Raw genomic sequence first — 10,730 nt, 5'->3', positions numbered from 1 at the left:
GAGAGGGGTTGAGACAGTAGCAGAGTGAGCCAGAGGCAGGGAGGAGGCAGCGAAGGAGCAGCTCTCCTCCTGAGCCTCCATCCCAGAGAAGACAGAGAGGGAGAAGACAGAGAGAAGTCGACAGTCCCGCCTCACCGGCGCGTCTCCTGCAGCTCCTGAAGTTAAAACCGAGACATCCGTTGTGAGGTACGTTGCCTCTCACTGCCTCCTTTTGTGCATCACCTCCTTTCATCTTTATCAAAACTGTGAGCCAGCAGCAGCAGTCAGGCGCTGGTGATGTTAAGTAGTGTGTGTGTGTGTGTGTGCAGAGATCCTGCCAAGTACAAGGCTTTTTCAGCAGCAGGTTGCTCTCTCTCTCTTTATATGTGTCTATGTGTGTGCCTGTGTGTGAGTGAGACTACATGGAGCACAATGGGGTGTGATTTATTATAATGTCAGAGGCGAGTCTGCTGAGATGTAGTTTCTCTTGACATTTGAACACTGATAACACTCCCTTCAATCAGAGTCCTTCTCGGCACACTGTGACCTATTGTCACAAAGGACACCGACAAGAGTTGGTTAGTTTAGAAACTTGACTCTGATGGTGCGTCTGCTTTCATCTTTTCTTCTTTCTACTGGCACACAACTGAGCAAAAACTGGGGGGAAAGGCTTGTTGGCTCTATTTCTTGTGAAGCTTGCTTTAAATGCTATTCTTTTGATAGGCGTTAATCTTTATTGGTTTAAAAGAGTCACGCTGATCATTTTTCACACTTAATTAATATAATGCCATGTTTGATTTGTGCTAAAAAGTAACAACAAAATTCAAAGTGCAAAAAAAAAAACCCCAAAGTGGCAAAACTACATCGTATCTAATGAACCCATCTTTGCTGTAACTCTTTCCCTGACCTAACTCTCTCTTCATTAGTGCCATTAAGGGTGGTCTAATGTTATCAGACACATTGGCTGTATTGATCTGCTGACCCGTTCCCAGTGGAGCAATAGCCCAGACGAGCTCCCAGTCTTAATCTTTTACTGTGCTTTTTATGCAGCGGATACCAGAGGAGAGGGGAGAGTTATTGAGTGCAATAGCGCAGGGATTGTCTTTGTGCAGATGTTATGATGTCATAGTAGCTGGACCTTGTCCTTCCTGGCTGTACAGGAGAACATGTTTTCACATTAATGAACAAAAGGGAACAAAAAAGAAGTCAAACAACAAAAAAAGAGGGGTGGGTGGTAGTTTGAAGATTCATCATGGACCACACAGCCTGTGACATGAGCCTGTGTTTTTGACATTGTGATATGGCAGAAATTGTGCTAAAGGGCTTAATGTGGGATGATGTCATTTATTTTCGGCTGCAAAATGCTGATGCTATTTCACAGCCAGAAGGTGGATTATGCTTTAAAATAGAGCCCCAGTTGATTATTTGTGTGTGTACATTTCTTTTTTCCCAACAAAGCATTCCTGGCTTTAGCAAATAATTCTGTAATCATCATAATTTACCCAGCCTCGCAGTAGCAAATAAGAGCTATTCACCAAGCTTTGTGCTGCTTTGCTCCAGCTTGCTGTATAATTTAGCGGCTTAGAATCCCTATTTTGTTAGAAGAAGTACCTCATTATTAATTTTCAATGAGCATCATAATGTTCTCTGCGTCATGTCAGCTCAGTTTTAAAATAACACTTTTGTCCTCTATGAGAAGATAGAGTGTGCGTTGCATAATACCTGTTGATAAGCCTTAAATAGGAGCGTTTCCCACTAAATAAATAAAATTTTAATTTGCTCATGTTTATAACTTGGTAATTTCTTTCTGACTTAATCTATTAATCTTTTGGTCTAAACAGTGGGAAATAAAATATTGAAAAATGGGCATTAAAGTTTCCACAACCCAAGGTGATAACTCGGTTTGTGTTGACTGTTAAAACTCAAAGACGCTGAGCTTAAAAGGCTTATCAACTTTCACGATTGATTTTCTTATCGATTGCTGTCAGCTCCATCTATCCGCGCTCTTGCAAGTGTAGTCCTACAGTAGATGCATGTATTCATGTGCCCGTGGGCAGCATCTGCATATGTGTGGACGTGCTTGTGGATGGCAAAGAAAGTATATGGAGATCAATGCAAGCAGCTGTTCTCTCTACACTTCAAACGCTGCTCTGTTGTTGGCGCCGCAACGCTCCGGCAGGCCTCGCGCAAGGGGATCAAAGGCTAATGAGAAAGCCATCGCACAAACGCACCCGGCAGACCCATGAATATTGATACCGCTCAGGAGGGAGAGAGAGGGAGGCAGGGTATCTTCCCTTGCTCAACAGCATCCAGAAAAGTGTTTTTTTTTTTTAAAGAAAAAAAAAACAAAACAAGAAGAGGGTGGGGGAGCGAGTGGGGGGTCCAAATGTACATCGGAAATGCTTTGGGGTTTAAACCATGCTAGAATAGGTGGACGACTGCTGAAGAGGTTGACGACAAACCTCCCCTAGAATGGGTAAAACGCTCGTGTTGCTAAAGCCGTCAATACTTTAACTTGAATTTCAATGAGCAGAACATTAAACTCCTACAACAACTCCCACGATAGAAACAACCAAATCTAAGAACTGCTAATATATCACCAGAAAAATCAGTGATGTTATATATATTTAAAACTCAAGCGAGATATATAATCTAAAACCGAATCCAAAAAGTCTCCTTTGCCTTTCTTTACTTGAGATAACATGAAAAATCCATCTCTAAGTAGCTGGAGTGGTGGACCAAAGCATTCTGCCTGTGCAAAGCTGTTGCTTCAACACATGCCACTGTGTTGTGCAGTGTACCACTGCCTGCAGGTGACATGTTCCCTCCATGTTTCTTACTGCAGGGTGGTTATTTGTCTAGCAGCACCTCCTGAGTGTCATTCCTTTGTTTCTCCTGCTGATCGATGGCTACATGGCATTTTAAAATTAGGTCCTTCTCCAGCATTCTCCTTCTGAACATCTTCCCCCGCCCCCTCTCTGGCTAAGTTTATAAAAAATAAATAACTAAAACAAGCCAAAGGTGACATTTAGGATTTTCGCCATCCACTAAATCCAGGTGAAGGTAAAGAACACAATGAAATGTTTTTCTTGCCGGTATGTCACTTCAGACCATTCCTGCTGTCAGCAGGCAGGCAAATAGACACTGGAAGGAGGACAAGTAAAGAGGCAGGCAGGCAGGCAGTCAGGCAGGGAGCGGGAGAGTGATGTAGCAGGAAGGCCGTCTACAGTATGTGGGCGACTGTGCTTCCATCTTGACTTGGGGTCGTAAATCAACTCTCCCCTCCGGGGCCTATCTCCCATTCTCAGACCTTCACAACAGCTTGTTCTCCAGCCTGTGACGGGAAGGGCTGTTGTCACAGCAGCTATCGATCGTGTGGGATGAGTTTGTCGGACCGGGGGATTTCACCCATCTGAGCGTGGTCACTGAAGTGTTCTGTCTTGTCTCTGTCTGTCTGTGGGCTACATGTTCTGTCGAATGCCAAGTCATTACGAGCTCCTGTCAGCTGAATCTCGCACAGTTTTGGTCCAAAATGTGAGCTGCAAAGTAAAAAGAAGGACTACAGATGTTTTGGGTGATAAAATTAGAATGCTTTATAGACTGGACCTTTTAAAGATATTTTCCTCGGTCTGTTAAAACTTCAATAGACTGCTAGGGGCAAACTATTTGATCTGCTTTCAGACTCAAATAGCCCCAAACTTATATACAATAAAAAATAGTTTAAAGCAAGAACAAGTAGTGTTAAGAGTTCTAATTTAACCACTAAAATGGTTTGCAGCCTTCCAGATATACCTATTGCTTTCAGCAGATTGCATAAGAAACATTTGCTATGATGTTATGTCAAAAACATTAATGTATTATGCACAATGGTTTTGTATGGAGCAGACTTTTGTGTAATAACATGATGATGTAATGTCCGTGTGATGTCCACTCCAACAAGAGAACAGAATAAGAAATGCCGATGAAAAGGCAGATATGCGAAGGACAGTTATTCCCATTATCTGAACTGCTAACGGTGGCTAAAACGGCTGGAAAGCAACTCTTATCACCACCAGCAGCAGCAAGCCTCGATAGAAATCATGTTAGGCTGCAAAGAAAACCAACAAACAAACAAACAAGCAAAGCAAGAGTAGATTTGCAGCACTGGAGACAGTGCTTGGAGTGAAGGAATAAATAAATAGGAAAATTACATTGGCATTAGATAGCATACATTAATGGCAATAAGTGGACAGAAATCAGATAAAAAAGTAAAAAAGCTTTGCTGTTTATTTCTTTTTTAACTTCTTTATTTGTTTTTAGTGTTTACCCATTTATGTGTATTTAATATTACAGAAGGCTAATGTGACGTGTAACAATAAGTTAGAATAACATTATATTTTTAAAAATTATTGCCCGCTTAGGGTGAGGGCTTACAAAAATAATTCAGTTACTGTTTATGATTGCCACGTCACAGCTGTCTGCCAAACTGTTTACTGGTCAATTTCAGATCATCTGTTAACTGTTTATTTAACTTAGGGTCACTGGAGCCAATCCCAGCTAATAATAGGGAAGGAGGCAGGGTACGCCTTGGACAGAGCGCCAGTCCATCACAAGGCCAACAGAGGCAGAAGGAGCAAACACTCTCACATACACACCTACCGACCACTGAATCACCAGTTAACCTAACAAGCGTTTCATTGCTGTAGGAGGACACAAAGGCCCGAGCTGCAAGCCAACAGTACTAACCACACCACCACCCCAAGCTCACTACAAATCCAGCTACACAAACACTTTCTGGTTAAAGATTATTGATTGAATTTGTAGATACATTTTGCACATTCGGGTTGCAGTTAGTCAATTAGCATTCCTTAGCATATAGTACACACTGGAAACTAGCAGTAGCTAGCCTGAATGTTTTCAGGCACCTCTAAAACTTATAAACGTTACGTCTTCATATGAGGTTCATATCTTAGGAAAGCTTTACTATGTGCAATACCACGCCTAGTACCAGTACTTATGTAAAAGGTATGTGGCAAAAACTGCTTTTAGACATTTTGACCATTGATGTTAGTGGTTAAGGGAGATTTTATAGAGAGAAGAACCTTCCTCTGCTGCTAATTTACATATTTAAGAGGTTTAATGGTGGTCCTTGATAGTCTTAGCACTTTAACACTTAACATGTACTTTACTAATCATCTTGGGGGTCTTTTTGATTGCTTTCATGCATTTTGCAGATATTTTTGATATTGTTTGGTTTTACCAGTACCTCTATGTTTAATCTTATCCTTTAGTCTGCTGTCTGATTGTTATGTCTGGGCAAAGCAATTCTGCTTTTAACCCCACCAGTTTTTAAAAAAGGGTTTTTTTTTGCCTGTCCCATTTGGTTCTTTAGCCGTCAGAATTGTTGTCTGAAGGCCAACAAGGATACCCAATGGATTTACTTTACCAAGTGGATCATCACGGCCTTGCCGTATTGGTCCATTCGATCGACCTTTGTTGTTATTATTTATTTTATTTTATTTTCAGTTGTTACAGACGGGACAGACATGACTAGGGGAAAGGAAAGGGAGAAAGAAAGATGAAGGAAAAGAAAAACAGAGGGGAAGAGGGACAGTGAGAAAGGGCACTTAAAAAGAGAAAGAGAAAGAAAAAAAACCTCCTGGATCACCTGTTGAGAGAAAAAGAGGAGAAAACAAGCAAAAAAAAAGAGAGCAACATAATAAACACAACACCATCACATTAATCTAGCTAAGTGTAGCAGCAGTAAATGCTAAATATTGAATGTTGTGGTGCAGCACGCAGGACCGACAGCACACAATGTGCTTTGAGGTAGCAGCCAAGAAAGGTGTAGTTTATGTCTATGGACAGTGAACACCCGTGTGCACACCTGTGTGGATCAGCGCGCTTGTATTCAAAAGTTTTCCCCATGTAACGGTCTGCTAGAGGGTGTAGGGAGCCATAGCCCTGTGCCCCAGGGCATGAAGCAGGCATGGAGGAGATCCAGGCCCCAGACATCCAGAGGCCCCAGAGTGCGAGAGCCCAAGGAGGCCCACCGGAGGGGCATCCGTGCCACCCTCCTGGGAAGAGCTGAGGAGAGCCCCAGACGAGGGGTCACCCAGCAGCCACGGAGCAGAAGCCAGAGGGGGTTGCACTGGCCGGCTCTGCCGGCAGCCAGCTATAACCTCACCAATTTAAGAAGCTCTGGATATTTTCAGTCAACGATTGGCAAACAAGCTACAATGACAGCGTTTTATGTATGTATTTAATATTTATTTATTTCTCCATTTTCCTCCCAAAGCAATAATTTAGATTTAATGTATTACTATTTTTTGTTGTTTTAAATATTCAAATTAAAGAAAAAAAATTATTAAAATGCTATTTAAAACAACGATTTTTTTAAATTGATACTCAAATGAAATGGGTATCCCGAAATCTTTGGGCTGGGACTATTTTTCAGGCATCTGGTCAAGATTTCAGGAAATAATTTCAAGACTGTATTGGACAAACAATTGGCATCATGTTGTTTAATGACCTTTAGAGGTGCTATTAAACAGCTTTTGTTACTACAAGATAAAAAATGTTGCTGCCTACTGTGTTAGACTTTATACTAAACTCAGCTAAGCTAAACAGTTTCATGCTATAGCCTGATATTTTTAGGATAAATTCAACAAAACTCATTTAAAAAACATTTTTTAACTGTTAATATACCTTTTAATGTTAAAGTTTTAATCTTCGTTTATTGCTCAATTTTAAGATCTCTGAGGAGTTTACATTCATCCTAGCTTTAAGTTTTAATGTACTTTGTTAATTCATTTTGTGTGGATAATGTAAAACCTGGTGAAAAAAAAAAGAACATACACAACACGTTTCAATTGTCAGGAATTATTCATCAGCACATGATCAAAAATTATTACTGGTTTTTGGTCTTAAAACTATGTAAATACAACCTTAGATGAACTACAAAATAGGTATCTGAAATAGTATCAGCCAGGTGCCACTAATCAATCTTCAACAACATCATCACTGTGTGAGCAGCTCTATAAAAGCAGAAGATCTGAGAGCATTCAGGTCTGTGTAACACAACACCACGGAGGTAAAGACATCAGCAATGTATCTGCAAGAAGCAACCAATATTGGAAGGGTTAAAAGACCATTTCCAAACAATTTTAAGTCTCCAAAGTAAATTATTAAAGATTCAAATGTGACGCCATCTAGCCAACAGCTAAAGCTTGGTCTGAATTGGCTCATACAACAAGACAGCAATAAATCTACAAGAGAATCGCTGAAAAAGTAAATAATCAAGGTGCTGCAATGACCCAGTCAAGGTCCAGAGAGCCGTGCATTAATGATAGCCCGCTAACCTCAGTGAACTGAAGCAACAAAAGTCCTGCCCAGTGATGTGAGAGGGTTATACAGAACACAAAATACTGTTAGACTACTGTTAGTATACATTCTCATCCCAACGTGTAACAAACTGACAAATGTGACAAATCGTCAGTATGCTACGTGTTCGGAGGCATGAGAGCTATAAATGTGTTTTATGTGTGACATGAAAATCAACCTAACAAAGTACGTTTAAAATTGTTCACTTTCAGATCTTGAATCGCTTTGGAAAACACTATTTGATAGAGTTAAGGTTAGGGTTAGGGCTGGAGCCTCTGCTCTAGGTGTGTCTTAATGCCACGAGTGGCTTTCTATTGGTTTCAATTGATAACCCAGAGCTTTCATAAGGGCGTAGAAGGGTACTTTTTGCCTTACTATGAGACACCTAGGGGCGTGACAAATTGTTGGTATGTTAAGCACTGGGAATGATAGTGCTCTGTAGTATAAGTTATTGCTGCTAAAGGTGATTCTACCAGCTTTTGAATCATAGGATATACCTAATATTTCCTAAACGGCTTCTGAATTTTCCCTAAGTTTTTGGTAAATAAATATTGACATTGTGTACTATATCATTTTGTATTTACTGAATATAAAACCTGGTGAGAACTGGATGAGTTTTATTATGTCTTGATATGGCCTTAGAATTGAAAGAAAGTGTTTTTGTGAGTTTTTTATGACAGTTAAGTTTCATCAAATGTTCCTTGGTGATGGTTCCTACTGATGTGTAGCTTACATAAGAGATAACCATCGGCTTTGCTAAACTAAAACTTGATACTTAAAACAAGGATACCATAAAAACTCTCTACATTAAATCTGTTTCTAAACTATATAATAATGAAAACACCAACAAAATTAATGAATATGCAAATGTCAAAAGAAAGAACGCACTTACAGCATGTTTGTAGAAGCAAACCTATTAATTATTCACTAAGACAACTATTTGTAGTAAAAAGCCCCTGTGGATTCACTGTTTACTATGCTACAGTGCATATGTTAATGCATATCAGATGATGTTCAGGCGCCAATGAATGTTATGCTGAGACAGTGTGTATCAAAGTGAACCCGATGCAGAGGGGTGAAACCGTGAATAATTCTCATTATGTGCAGATTCTGTGATCCATTTGACCTGTAAAGCAAGTAAACAAAGCTCATGATGCTCTAAGAAAGCCTTAAAACAAAATGACATGGTGATGCAACACCCTGACTTCATTGATTCTGTGCTGTGGCTACATCTTTATTTTCTTGGTATGTCCCCTGCTGGAGTTCGTACATGGTGAGAATGACATTATGTTGCAATGAGTGCTGTGGTGAAAAATTTCAAAGTTCAATCAAATGCAAATTCAATTTATGAACAGTGCTCCTAAAAAATAACATTGTATACCAACGGATCTCCGATAGTATTCTCACCAAAGTCAAACTACTTTAAAACCAAGTAGTTAAAATATTCACCAGCACTCTTTTCACTCTTTGAAAGCCAATTAGGTGAAGGTTTCATGGAAATCGGGGACAGCATTTGATCTCCTGATGTCATTTTGAATTCAAGAGGGAATAAATTACACAAATTCCAAAATTAAAAAGCCCATTCCTCCACCTTTCCCTGTCAGATCTCCTGTCACTTATCCAGATAAAATCTACAATTAGGTGATTTTTTTTTTTCCACACTTTGGTTATTTGACAAAAGCTTGCACCAATTTAAATGCGTATTTGATTTATGGTAGCAGATGCTAAAGCGTAATCAAAAGTGCAATTTAAAATGAGTTTTAAGTGTCTGAAGAAAAGCACATCAACACAACAGTCCCCACATTACAGAAAAATGAATTCAATCTCGATGGCCATGGACGAGTCATGTAAATGACAACGCACTGAAACTGATAATAGAAGTAATATTGCGCCACCATGTCACCAGTGCTTCCATATTCTTTGTCCTCGGGCAGTTTCAGAGTGTTTCTTCATCTTGTTTCCTCCCCCTGCGAGCCTAGTTTGTGAAACACCACCGTCGCTGCACACAAGAGCACACCCACTCAACCTCCAGCCTGCTGAGAGCACTTGAAAGCAATTTTCTTTTAATCAAGTTCACTATAAAAGCCCCTCTGATGCCAACCTGAGCAACACTACCATTTTGGTTTTTTTTCCCAGCTCCATCCATTGATTTCTTTATGAGCAATATGAAATGCTGTTTACCTCAGAAAGAGAATTTGCAGAGTTTATTGCTCTTTCTGGACAGATGCAAATGGTGTTGCGCTGTTGGATGGTTTCAAATTTGAAATAGTTTTAAAGGTCTGCAGCACTTATTTTCATCACCTTTTCTGAAAATGTCTATAAGCGCAGAATAAATTTGAGTCTACTGAAATTTACTGAAGCCTAAAAATATTCTGTGGAAAAGACTTTCCATAAATAAACCAGCAAATGTTTGACTCTGTTAATTAAAGAGATACTGAAAGAACTGCAACTGTATCCATTTTATTGCTGTATGTGGTCGGGTTGGCCTAAAAATAACTGTTTAAAAAACAGATAACAGGCCTAAAACAGAGGTTTACAGAGGAGATCACTCTTGGAATTTCTTGGTGGAATCATTAAAGATGTAAACACTTTAAATGTGCTATAATTGTGAAATTTTATGAGTTAATGTGTTTTTAAAGGGGATCTATCATACTTTTCTTTATTATCTGTCACATATACACCGGTTCAGTGGTGGATGCTCTCATTAAACAGGGCAAATGTTTTAAATTATGAAATCACCGCATGCACTAGTAGTCCATTTGAGCCAAAAGCTGATCTTAATGTTCAAGTTTATAGATGTTTTTTACCTGTGGATATCAAAGATCCAACATAGCTGATTTAAATGGCTAAATGAACTCCTCGACATGTCTTGAAGATCTCCAGAGTCCTGGTAACGAACTAATCATCTGATTCAGGTGTGTTGACCCAGGGTGATATCTAAAACCTGCAGGACACTGGGCGTTGAGGCCTGGTGTTCCCCACCCCTGCCTTATATGGTCATCTCAGGCACGTAGCTTTCACTGCCCCACCCACCTGCTGTTCAAACCAGTCAGACAATTAGAAGAAATTTGGTTAAATGAGGGGGAGGCCACAAAGGGAAAGGAGCCAAAGCAGCCTTGTTCAGGAACTGTGCCAAGGCACAGTTAAAAAATTTGGAACTACCCTCCATGTAAGTCCACTCTAGTAGAGTTCAAGAATAAAAAATATGGAGTTGAAAAAGTGCCCAACAGATCAATCTTAATAAAAGAGAAAATCCTAATCCTGGAAAAGCTTTTTAAACACTCTCAGATGATTTATGTGAAATTACTCCAAAATTGCATTTATAGTAATTGTAATTCTACTAAATGTGATTATGCTTGATATTTTTTTTTTTTTTTTTTTTTTTTTTT

At 39.6% G+C, this 10,730-nt stretch overlaps 1 long non-coding RNA gene across 1 annotated transcript in view; it reads left to right on the top strand.

Moving 5' to 3' along the window:
* Positions 1-10,730, top strand: part of LOC113008797 (uncharacterized) — a 55,041-nt gene continuing 44,311 nt past the window's right edge. Inside the window, exon 1 of the long non-coding RNA XR_003270065.2 lies at positions 1-186. This is a non-coding gene — a long non-coding RNA (uncharacterized LOC113008797). The remainder of the gene's footprint in view (positions 187-10,730) is intronic.

The sequence above is a fragment of the Astatotilapia calliptera genome, chromosome 17 (assembly GCF_964374335.1).
Source record: "Astatotilapia calliptera chromosome 17, fAstCal68.1, whole genome shotgun sequence".
NCBI classification, from domain to species: Eukaryota; Metazoa; Chordata; class Actinopteri; order Cichliformes; family Cichlidae; genus Astatotilapia; species Astatotilapia calliptera.
The sequence above is the reverse complement of the archived record's forward strand: the minus strand, read 5'-3'. Positions and strand labels throughout refer to the sequence as shown.